This window comes from Maniola jurtina, chromosome 2 (genome assembly GCF_905333055.1).
Source record: "Maniola jurtina chromosome 2, ilManJurt1.1, whole genome shotgun sequence".
Classification (NCBI taxonomy): domain Eukaryota; kingdom Metazoa; phylum Arthropoda; class Insecta; order Lepidoptera; family Nymphalidae; genus Maniola; species Maniola jurtina.
The window spans coordinates 6560587-6573239 of record NC_060030.1 but is presented as its reverse complement, the minus strand read 5'-3'; positions in this window follow the sequence as shown (position 1 = coordinate 6573239).

The window sequence follows — 12653 nt, the reverse complement described above, 5'->3', positions numbered from 1 at the left end:
TTTCAACCAAATCGCTCTAGTAGTTTTTCATGAAAGGGTATTCAAACATTCACACAAACTTTCGCCTTTATAATATTAGATGATGATATTTCTAACTAACTAGTGACTTCTTCCACGTAGATTTGGGTTTAAAAAAAATCTCGTGGGAACTCTTTTGTTTTCTGGGATAAAACGTACTGCCATGATGAAAATTATCTCTGTGCCAATTGGATGATTTCCACAACTTTATGCACGTGGATTTAACTGTTTTGATTTTCTGGGACCAAAAGTAGCCTATAGGGCCACGGGATGCAAGGTGTCTCTGGGTATACCGTTTCGTGAAAATCGATTCAACGGATGGGCTGTAAAAAGCTAGCAGACAGACAAACATTCCCATTTATAATACTTATTTATATGGATTTTCTAATAGATGCAAAAAATACTTTTAAAGTTAGATCATTAATTATGATAATCAGCTAAAATTAATTTTAAGTTGCCAACGACATCTAGCATAGATGCGAAGAACGAATACAAGAATTTTTAGACGCTGACAGAATTTAATGACGTACAGTACCTAAGCTACCTACTTACAAGAAGACCAAGCGAGGCCGAACTTCAAGCAATATGGGCAAGGTGCAAAAGATGTCGCTAGTATAGATACTATAGCTAGATAGTTATTAGTAGCCTGTTAAATTAAATACAAAGCCTTCTGTAAAGTCTAAAGGATAGACTTACTGCATTCTAATTTCAGACTTTTGTTTGATTCTGATGATCGTCTTGTCCACTATTTTTTTTTTTCTTTGTACCAACTGTTACTTTTTGGTACAATTAAAAAATATAATTTCTTACTTAGATACCTAAGTCGGTAATTTTTTATATTAGGTATGTTTGTTTAGTAAGTAGGTAAGTGAACTATGAGAGTTTTTCACTACTTAAAACTAAGTTATATTGAAATCATACATAACAATATTTGTTGAGTTACCTAATACGAACTCTCTGTTCTATTTATTTTCAGAATCAAAATCTTATGGCTTTTTGGACTGAAAGGATACTTAGTATAGGTAGTTGGCAACATAGAGTACCTAAAGGCCAACCCATACCTATATTATGAGAGGAGAGAGTGGATGGAGTTATAGTAATTATAGGAACCTACTTTTCCATACAATTACTAGAAACAAAACACAAAAGATGCACTTGGGCAGTGTGCCTTTCCATGTACAGTGTACAATTGTACATACTTACATATACCAAAAAAAAAATAAAGCTTAGCCTCCACTCCATTCTACCTGTGTGTGTTGAGCCTAAAGAGGTAAAGAGCCTATTCTAAATCGATTGGTAATATAAATAGGTACTTAAATCTCTCGTTATTGTAATTCAGTTCTCTATAAATCGCAGCATCGTATATCAGACCAGTCGGAGAGGGGCGTTCAGATTTATTGTTTTCATCACTACGGTATCGATTTCCCTACCTTCCGCATAGATGGTAATTTCTTAACTACTATATCGACATAGGACTCGATTATATTTTAAGTACGTTTATTATACATATATACGCAACGATTATTATACATATTACTTAACTAACTAACCAAACTAACTAAGCCAAGCTTATTTACCTATACTTCTTTATATTTATATTAATTAGTGTAGGTATCAATGGATTGTGTATTCTCATGTAAATAAGTAACCTTCTGTAAATAAAGAAGGATTAAATAGTTCCCCCTTCATAACCTAATAACGAAATAACAAGGAAAAGCTTTTACGGGCCCTAAGACTGACGCCTTTAACGTAGGTAGGTATATCCATCTTGGGACTAATAACTTTGAGAGTAGCTAAATTTAATATTTACCCTACCTCAAAAGCTCCACGAAGTTTATTCTTCGCTGTAATCAACAGAAGACTTTATTACATACATAATAAACAAACCAACGATCTCTCGCTCAGAGATGCTTACCTGAGTGTACCCATTTATCAAGAACAAAGTTTTATACGACATAATATAAAGTTTGGTTGAGTCTTCATGTGAGTACCATTTTAACCGACTTCAGAAAAAGGAGGAGGTTCTCTATTCCACTGTATGTTTTTTTGTATGTTTGTTACGCGATCACTCCGCCAAATATGAACCGAATTTGTTTTTTTTTGTTTGGTAGGTCTTACTTTCGAAGTGGTCCCATTTTGGTTTGGTGAAGATCTGATGACGCCTCAATGGATAATGGATGTAAATTGCTCTCGATCGGTGTAATAGTTTAGTAAACAGTAGGTTTTTAACCAGGTACTTATAACCACAAACACTAAAAAGTAAAAAATAATTTAATTTATTACGGAATATATTTTATTATGTCACACAAGAATTAATGTAGCTCTATAATAACATTTTTGGAGTCGGTGCCAATGTGGAGTCACAAACAATAATGAAGCGAAGAACGGTTCGTTCGGCTAATTGGCACCGGCTCCAAAAAATATTATTATGGGTTGGATAATCTCTGTCATAATTTTTTTTTATATTTTTAGTATTTGTAAAGTTGGGTTTTTAAATATTTTTTATAAGTTTCCCAGCACCCCGAAACGAGCATGAATAATAATCCCTCTTGCAGCTTTTGCGACGCTTTGCTGATGAAAATCAATCGCGAGAAATCGTTCGCACTGATTGTGCTTGGACTGTTGATCTAAAAGACTCAGCGTTCGACGACGGCGTTATAAAATAAAACATAAAAAGTAAAACATGGCTAAAAATAGGTACAAAATCGTATTACATGCTTATATAAATTCCTATCTAACGCCTAATGACGCGTGACGACGAGCGACGTCGATTCCTGCGTGCCTCCAGGAGACTTGTACCACACTTGTACGTCTACCTATATTGTAAAAAAAGCCGTGTACGTAATTGCTGCTATTATTAGAGTGTTAAAATTAATCTCTTTATAGGTGTACGGCTAAAGATTGATGCGGGTTTTCTTGCGTTCACAAAACGCGAACATCTACGGAAAAAACGATCTAAAGTAGGTAGGTATTTATCTACCTGCCTATGTAAAAGTAATTGCTAGCCTCTGATGAACACATCCATGTAGCACATCTCCGCTAAATATATAATAAATATCTTCTATTTATCCTAGCACCTGTCTTATCTATTATATATCAGGCGAGATGTTAGAAAAAAGAAAATTCTAGCTTACAACATTCGATAACAACTTATCTCTACTTATCTGGCGAAGGGCAGGTCTTTATAGTTAGTGCTTAGTTAGTTTATAATAATATACCTAACTAAATAGTGGCCTCGATCTGTCCTTAGTACCTACTCAGATCTCTTAAAGTCAGAAATATAGCCAATACTAGCTGACGCCCGCGACTTCGTCCGCGTGGATTTAGGTTTTTTGAAATCCCGTGGGAACTCTTTGGTTTTCCGGGATAAAAAGTAGCCTATGTGCTAATCCAGGATATTATCTATCTCCAATCCGAATTTCAGCCAAATCCGTCCAGTAGTTTTTGCGTGAAGGAGTAACAAACATACACACACGCACATATAAACTTTCGTCTTTATAATATTAGTGTGAAGTGTGATAAGAGCGTTGGCTCAAAAATTATAAAGTCTAGAAAACCTATGTAACCTATAAAAATAAGTTAAATTGTACTTAATTCTAATAGGTCATAGTATGATATTGAGAACACTGAATAGATTCTGTGTTCTTAACTTCATATTTCATACTACTTTTTCGTATGTTTTTCTAACGAAATTTCTCACGAATAAGTTTCGCAACTTATAATTAAATCTGCGCATTGCTTTACGACTGTCATCAAAAGTTAGCTCCATAATAGCTCAGAGGAAGCGCTCTTCCGCAAGACAATGGGTGGTAAACCATAAACGGGAGGCGTATTCTAAAATCTGATATCACGGACAGTTTAAAAATGAAGGTTTCTTTTTTATATCTATTCATAAAATATATCACGTAATTTTTTTTTATAGCGATGATAGATTTGCACTTGAAGAGGATGTCTGAAGAGCGTTAGAGCGAGCGATGGGTTAGAGCGAGCTCGAAAAAGTACGGCAAGTTGCTTGCTTGGCTTTGATTGATACCTTTGTCTGTGTAAAACCAAACTACAGCAAAATTGTTATTTCGTAAATGACAAGACAGGGGTTAGAAGGGGTTAGCAATTAGCATCCGGGAATGGCAATTCAGAAATAATGACACAGATTCACCGCATTCAGCTGCGTATAGAATAATAATAATTATTATGAATGTATGCATTATATTTAATGAATGACGTTAAATGTAAAATACATATTGCCACGTTTATTGTCAACTTTCCAACCCCTTGATGAAGTGACTAAGTAAAGCAGAGAGATTTTATTGTATAGAATAAGATATAAACTGAGTAATTTATATTTTTAAGAACCTATCCGGGTGCAAAATTCATCTTTTATCATACGTAGACCATAACCATATTCAACCTAATCTTGTGCGTTGTTTATAGTAATGATAATCTTTTATGGACACCCTACAGTTTTGATTTGTTCAAACAAATTAACTAACGTTGATGATTAAACAATGTGGTCAGTACTTTCAGACTATTTCATGAAATGCCATCATTTTCATGAAAATCGACATAGGTATTACGCAAAGTGTACCAAAGAATAGACGCCTTCGTTAGACCGGTAGCAAGGAAAGTGGCAACAAAGGGCCGAATCATCTCATTGTCTCGCACAATAGCAAGTGGGTCGAGCGACGACATACTGCGGTAATGGCCTGCAGTAATACCTTTACCCAACACTGTAATGACACAGTATTAAGGCCTCCTGGATTTTATAGAGCTTTATATTTTCCTTTTTTTCAAAGGTCGTCTTTTGTTGGAATTCCCTAGATTTATTATCTAGGGAAGTTAAAGTTCTACATTCAGTTTCTTGTTTAATGAAAACAATGTAATAAAAACGCTGCGCTGAGATAGATCGGTTTACTCTGTACGCTACACCATGAGGAAAACTTTGCTGAGGCATTATGTTCGCGCCAGTCCCAACCAAAAGGAAGTTTCTGGTGATAACTGATCAGTCTAAACGGTGCATTTAGTAAAGATGATATAGTGACGGGAAGAGTAGAGATTTGAGCAAACCCAGTTTGCTTCATGTTGAGGTTGCTCGGCCTCAGGTTGAACAGACTCTCGATGATAAATACAACGCGTCATCGGGATACAAATACGAAATAACATTATTAATACAAAAGAGTGTCTGTCAGTCTGGCTTCTTTGTCACGGCCCATCCGTTTAACCGACTTTGACGTAGTTCTTTTACTTTTTCCCCGGAAAATCTAAGAGTTTCCAGTTCAAATAGCTTATCACGGAAAATCAAAGAAGATTTTTTGAAAACATACCCCCATGCGACGAAGTCACTGGCATCATCTAGTTTGATAAGTATAAAAACACGAACATTTTATTAAATAATTTAATAGTCAAGCTTTTAAACTAAAAGCTCTCGTTTCTAATGTAGTAGAGTTTAAGTGCTTTATGGAGCTCAGTTACAATATGAGAGTAACTGAACCTGAATGAGATACTCATAATTATTTGAGATGGACTGGAATACGACCAGCAAAATGATCTTTTGATTAAAACATTCCTCCACTTCATCCTATCGAAATAGATGTACCTAAAACAAATTGCACACACCCCCACACAACAATTGGTCCCCACATGATTTTTAAAAACCTGATCCACGTAGGTCCTATACTATTTTCGTTCTAACCTTAAGTTGTTAATATTTGAGCGATATTTTTGCGGCAGGAATGCCGATATCGGAGGAAGTCGTCAGGGCTGCCGAACGGAAATTGTCATGCATTAAGAGGGACATTAACCGTTAATATAAAAGGGACACGTCGTCCCCTCCTTCCAGAAACAGTTATGACGTTTACGCAATGCGGTTTTAGGATTACACAGATATAATTTTAGCTGAGGAATCAAGATAATTGGCTTACAGTTAATATGTCCGCGTTTACTGTTGCTGCGTATACTTCTGTGCAATTTAATGAAACAGCTAATTAGAGATTCTACTGTTGAGAAATTATGAGCAGGTAACTACTAGGCTGTAGGTATTTAGATCATGTTGGATTAATGACGAAACTTTGCACTGGATGGGACATATAGGAAGTATACTATGAGAGGAGCTAGAGAGATGACAAAGTGGATAGGTACCATAACAGAAACAGCTTAAAAGTAGATCCCAGGAAAAGATGTACCTACAGAAAATTGGAATGTTCACATCGTAGAAAAAATAAATGAAGAATATACTTGAATGGTGGGTAATCCTAGAGGGCAAGACCCACAAACGATTTAGAGCGCTGAAAGAAAGCTCCGCTCAGTATGTTTTGAGTTATTTTTGTAGGAAAACGAGGGTCTCAGATATGACATCTATCTATCTAGACAGGTGTTATATCTAGGAACTTGAAAACTAAAACATGATCTAAATCCAAAATTTTATCCAAATCTTTAGAGCCGAGAAATCAATTATATAAAAATATTCGTACACACCGCAGTCATGCTGAATCGCGAGTTTGAGTCCACAGCCAATCTGAGATCAGCTATTACCCCACTTGTGACCTTGAAGAATGAATCATGCTCTTGACCAAGATGACTTGGTATTTTTTTGTGGCATCACACCATTAACCAAAGACAAAGAATAGAGTAAAAAACCTTGGGATCTAATTTTATAACGAGACATTATGTAATTCGAGCGGTTATTTAATTTTCTGTATTGTCTGGTTTTTCTTGTTAAAGTTATCTAAACTTTAATGAATTAAAGCCAAGTAAAAGTAGGTACTTAATAATAGCTGAATAAAAATAGACTAAAACCTATTTACGAAACAGTTCTTTCTCAATTTCAAATAAACTTCCCGCTTTCCTTCCTAGTTTCATCCTACAACTTTTAATTAATACTTACCCTAATTCTTGATCTGGTTTCAAGGCTGCTTACCTTCTATCACCAGTCTTGCCCTCTCGTCGATCGTTTTGATTAGAAGTGGGCCAGCTTCGCCTAACAGCACGGGCCATGAAAATGAGGATTCGTAGGTTTGTCAGTTGTTGTTCGGTCCAAATTAGGAGGCTGGAGGTCTAATTCAGGCTTTCATGTCTTGTGGTGTCGTATCCCTTGGGTTGTTCTGTTCATCGCCAATGTCACCTACTCTGTTAGATAGATTTTATAGTAAGAGCTCGTGAGGTTGACGACGTCCGTCTATCAGTGTCATCAGCAGGCGCGTTACATTCATTAACCTTTATGGCTCTCTTATATCCCTACTTACATAATATTATGATAGATCGATATGATCTAACATGTAATTAAAAAAAAAAAAAAAACAGAAATTGGTTCCTCCGTTTCACATCAAACCTATGTACGGAACTAAGTTATAGGCACTTTATTCAATAAGCTTGTCACAGAAATCCAATATAATATTATGGTTGAATCTCCCAATTTAGACCATCTGTGTCAGCCCGAAATTAGATCGAATTGATATCGATTTCACATTGACCCCCAATACACTGGGTCAGATTAGATATTATCTTCCGCTACAGTAAATCAAGAGTAATAAGCATCTCATTTACAATTACCCTTGAGCCAAATTGACTTATTGTATGATCCTTGGATCCACGCCAAATTAATTATTATTTATATTTATTAACTTAGTAAATTGGATTTGTTTCGAGTAGATTAGCTTTGTTGTTTGAATTATGTTTCAATTTGTTTTCGGTTAATCAATTATTTTGCTGTTCTATGAAATATTTCGAAGGACTTTAAACAGATTGATATTTTTTAACCAAAGACTTTGGTACAAATATATAAATAAATAAATATTATAGTGGACTTATTCCATTTTGTTGGACGTTCATTAAGCTGGAATCTTAATGGCTATGTCTATCGTTTGAGCGATTAAGTAGGTAAGGGTACTTTTAAGTAGTAAAATTTCAGATTTTTTACTAGGTTAGGCTTCCATTCAATTCCATTCCAAGATGCTCGGAAGTGGTTTGGGCAGCAATACTGACTGACGTTTCACTGGCGGTCATAGCTAACTTAAAGAAGCATTATTCAGATCATCATTACCATTAAATATCGATAGACGTCCTGCACTGCTGGACATACGAGTAGGTCTTTTGTAGTGACTTCCACGGTCTTGCGCCGCCTGAATCCAGCGGCTCCCTGCGTCTCGCCTGATGCCGTCCGTCCAGCATTATTCAAATGCGCAGCCAATATAGGTACATTCGAAAAGCATTATTCAGATGCGCAGCCAATACTATAAAAAAAAACTGTTGAATTTGTTCTACTTCTTGCATCGAAATAGCAGTATCGGTTTATAGAAATCTAGGTGTAATTGCTCAACGCATTCCAAAATAACAGAGCATGTCGTTTGGTGTCATCACACTCACACGTGGTCGCTAATTTAAACGCTCGCTTCAGTGCGCATACGCATTGAACGATTTAACAGACAGTGTAATAAATTTTATGTCTCTACGAAATTTTGAATAACTGCATCTGAAATAATTATAATGTTCAATAGAAATTTATGTACTTATATTTTACAGGAAAAATAAAACCAATGCTCTGCCATAGTTTTTTGATATCTCTACAATACTCTACATAATCTATACTTCTATACGAATATTATAAAGAGGTAAAGTTTGTAAGTTTGTTTATAGGGGGTAATCTCTGGAACTACTGAGCCGATTTTAAAAATTCTTTCACCAGTAGAAAGCTACATTATTTCTGAGTAACATAGATTATATTTTTAATTAGTCAAGCCAGACAGGAATTACCTACTATTGATATAGAGACAGCCGACTTCGTCTGTGTTGGTGTTTGCTGGCGCACATGCGCTGCCTTTTTGGAGTGTTTGTTTTTATTAAAAGTGGGCGGTGGCCGGTTTTTGCGTTTCACTGGTGTTTTGTGGTGGTGGAACTGACTTGGAACCGCTCTAAAGGGGCGCCGCGCGTGTATCGGCGAGCGCCAGCACAGACGAAGTCCATACTTACAACATTGGCTAATCTGTGTAAAGCCAGACGAGAGAGAGAAAAAAATACAGCCGACTAGAGATTCACGAGAGCAAGGGATAAGGATGAGTAATTTATTCTGTATTAATATCAATATTATTTATATATTATAATTATTTATTATAATACATTTATAGAACAAATTTAAATTATGTACAGCATTTCTTTAACAACCTTGTAGGTCAATATATTATGTTTTATTGCTTAGTTGTGTCATGCTATTAAAATTTAATTTACTGCGTTCTCCATAAACAATTTATAGGAACGTAAAACTCACTAAGTATTTATTTCTTTATTGCAAACTAATTACTGTAAAAATGGAACCATCTGATAATTCCGTCGAACAAAATCAGTTATCTTTTATCGACGTAACTGGAAATATGCAATATTGCCCGCGTATGAATGTTCCATGCAATAGCTTCCGCTTACTGACGAAATCAAATAATAGGCCTTTTATAGACAATTGTTATAGCCCCTAATGCCTTGTCCGTAAAGGCTATCTTGGAACGTATTATGTGGTTCTGAGAATGGTCGATGGTACCTATTCTGGAATGCAGACAGACATCGACATGAATAGTGGGTACGTTACACACTGTCGTAATTCGTAATGAAATCGTTGATACTTCAGTTACGCTGTACTACAATATTAGATTACGCATTCGTAATAGATACCTACATGGAAAACGTGATAATGAAAATTAGTTAAGTCAATAGATACCTACTGTAAGTGTGATTAGATATTAGTTTGGTAAGACTATGGAACAATTATTTTTCGTTGTGGTCCCAAGTCTTCGAATTTCGGGTCGAATGGTGTGCACTACTAAATACTACCTACTAGGTGGGCAGACGACATAAAAAGTAGAAGGGAACCGCTGGATTCAGGTGGCGCGCGAAAGACCATGACGTGAGGAAGTTCCTGCAAGAGACCTAGTATGTCCAGCAGTGGGCGTCTATCGTTGAGGAATATGATAATGATGAAAGCCCAAACACAAACCATTAATATGTAGATAGGTAGGTACTACAGCAATATTGTGAATTTTGCATCTATGGTAATATTATTCACCTGACGCAATTTAGCTAACATAACTGTATTTACTCCATACTTGTATCTCACACACTGGAATCACAATATGCAGAAACGTACCACTTCCAGGTTAAACCGCTTCCATCTTAGACTGCATCATCAGTCATCACTTACCACAAGGTGAGATTGCAGTCAAGTACTAACTTGTATCTGAACAAAAAAAAAAATTTAAAAACTTGTGTCAACTTGAAATGGAGGTATTGAGAGGGATAATACCTAATAATATATTTTCAGCTGTTGTCAAGCCTAATGTAAATTTTAGCTTTATTTGACCATACTAAAACTGTAATGGAATATACTATCTCAAGAACACGATTAAAAAGTGTATGCTATAAAAAGTTATTTAAAAATATCCATTTATTATAACCACCGGATGAATTCACTCGTTAATCTATTAATCTATAAACTGTTTTACATAATTAAAATAAATCGCTTATAATCAAGGAACACGCTAAGCGGCACGGAGATTATTAAATTAACTTTATACCTTATCTATTCTTATCAGTTCTTATTAAAACGACTAATAGCTGCGGACTGCGGTGTCGAGCATGTCAGACTGTTAACAGGGCTTTCTCCGTCACTCGTTTCATACAATCGTAGTTCCAATTTCATTTGAATATTAAGCAACCAAAGTCCATGAAATTTTGCAGACATATTCTAGAAACTAATATCTGTGTCTGTGGTGTTTTAGATTTTTCTAAAAATATGTAGTTTTAAAATTACAGGGGCTCAAAGATTTGTATGAAAATTTTTAAGACCGCGTAACTTTGAAACCGAATATTTTAACAGAAATCTGGAAAACCACAGACATAGATATTAGTTTCTAGAATATGTCTGCAAAATTTCATTGACTTTGGTTGCTTAATATTAAATGAAATTGGAACTACGATTGTATGAAACGAGTGACGGAGAGAGCCCTCTTAAGGATGCTGTTGTAATTAAAATTGCAGTTTATGATAGTGGAGAAAAAAATTCAATTAACATGAAATATTAATCAATTTAGTTTCAATTTGTAAATGCTTTGAGAGATTTTTTTGCATTACCATTAAACCAATTTTAACTCACATCAAAAAGTAAGAGGTACGTGCCCGACATCGCACTATCGGACCTTTCGCATAGTAGGCAGACATCTTAACCACAAGGTTATCACGGCTCTAAAACACGATACGATGCAAGAAAACATAATTTGATCAGCGCACAATTAAACGATGCCCTTTGCACAAAACAACGGCACTCCCTGCTAAAGTTTCGCCGATGTCGGTGGTTCCACCCGTATCTAGTTACAATCAAACACGACGCTCAAGGCGAACGGTCACGAAGGGAAAACTTATACCTAATCTACCCTAATTTTTCTAACAAAACAGACAAGTGCCAGTCGAACTCACACACGAAAGATTCTGTATATACCATCGTACAAGAAATAGCACATTTCACAAATTTACGGTTTTCTAATTTTTCCTTTTATGCAAAAAATAAAAAGACAATATGAGACAAAATGCTACCTACCTTCATGATTCCCGGTCAACGGGAAGTAAATACCCAATGGGTTTTGATTTTCTTGACGAATCTTGACTCGTGACAGACACACACTCTTGACACAACAAGGTAAAGTTTCCTTTTGAGGTACCTTTCGGTTTACTAAGTACGGGAACCTAAAAACTAGATGATACCCGCGACTTCTTCCGTGTGGATTGTGATTTCTAATCGCGTAGGAACTCTACCATTTTCAAGATGAAAATGTAGTCTACGCTACTCTTCAGCTCTTTAATAAATCATACGAAAAATCACATTGATTCGAGGCTATATCTCAGCATCGTCAAAGTAATGAGGATATTTCAGCATTAGCTATGTAGATATCAAACCTACCTTGGTTGGTATCATCTGGTTATGTAACCTTATGTGGAATGCGTGCAGTCTTTACTAGTGAACGCAAGATTAGGGCAACGCTTAAATTGCGGCCTTTCGCTGGCTAAATGTCATCCATGCCTGGATATTGGCGAACTAGGCGTGGCGAGGATATCGTGGCATCAGGATAAAGGTTACAGCAGTGGCCTGCATACCGAAACGAGTTGATACTCTCAAAATACAAGTAGGTACAATCATTTTATTGGAAAGGTCAATAATAATAATATCATTCTTAAAGGGCTAACCGACTTCAAAAAAGGAAGTTTCCAGTTAATTTTTTCATTTTTTTTGGCACGATTTCTGGACCCGGTTCTGTAATTGGATTCTTTTCAATGGAGGTAACTCTCGAATTGGTCCTATGGGTAATTTCTTTAATTTCGAATATCCAAGCAGTTAAAAATAACAACTCATTGAACTTCTAACTAAAAACCAAAAAAAAAATGTAGGCAATAGGTATAATAGAATAGAATACAAATGCCACTACAAATTAAAGCCAATAAAATATTTTTTCGTACTTATGGTGGCATTTGAGGTAAAAAAAAATCTAGAGACTTTAGCCGATACTATTATCAGGGAACCCAGCTGTATCTAGTTTGGTATACTTATTTTATTGCCCGTAGCTACGTCCTATAAAGTGAAAGAAAATAGGAATCAAAACAACAAGGCT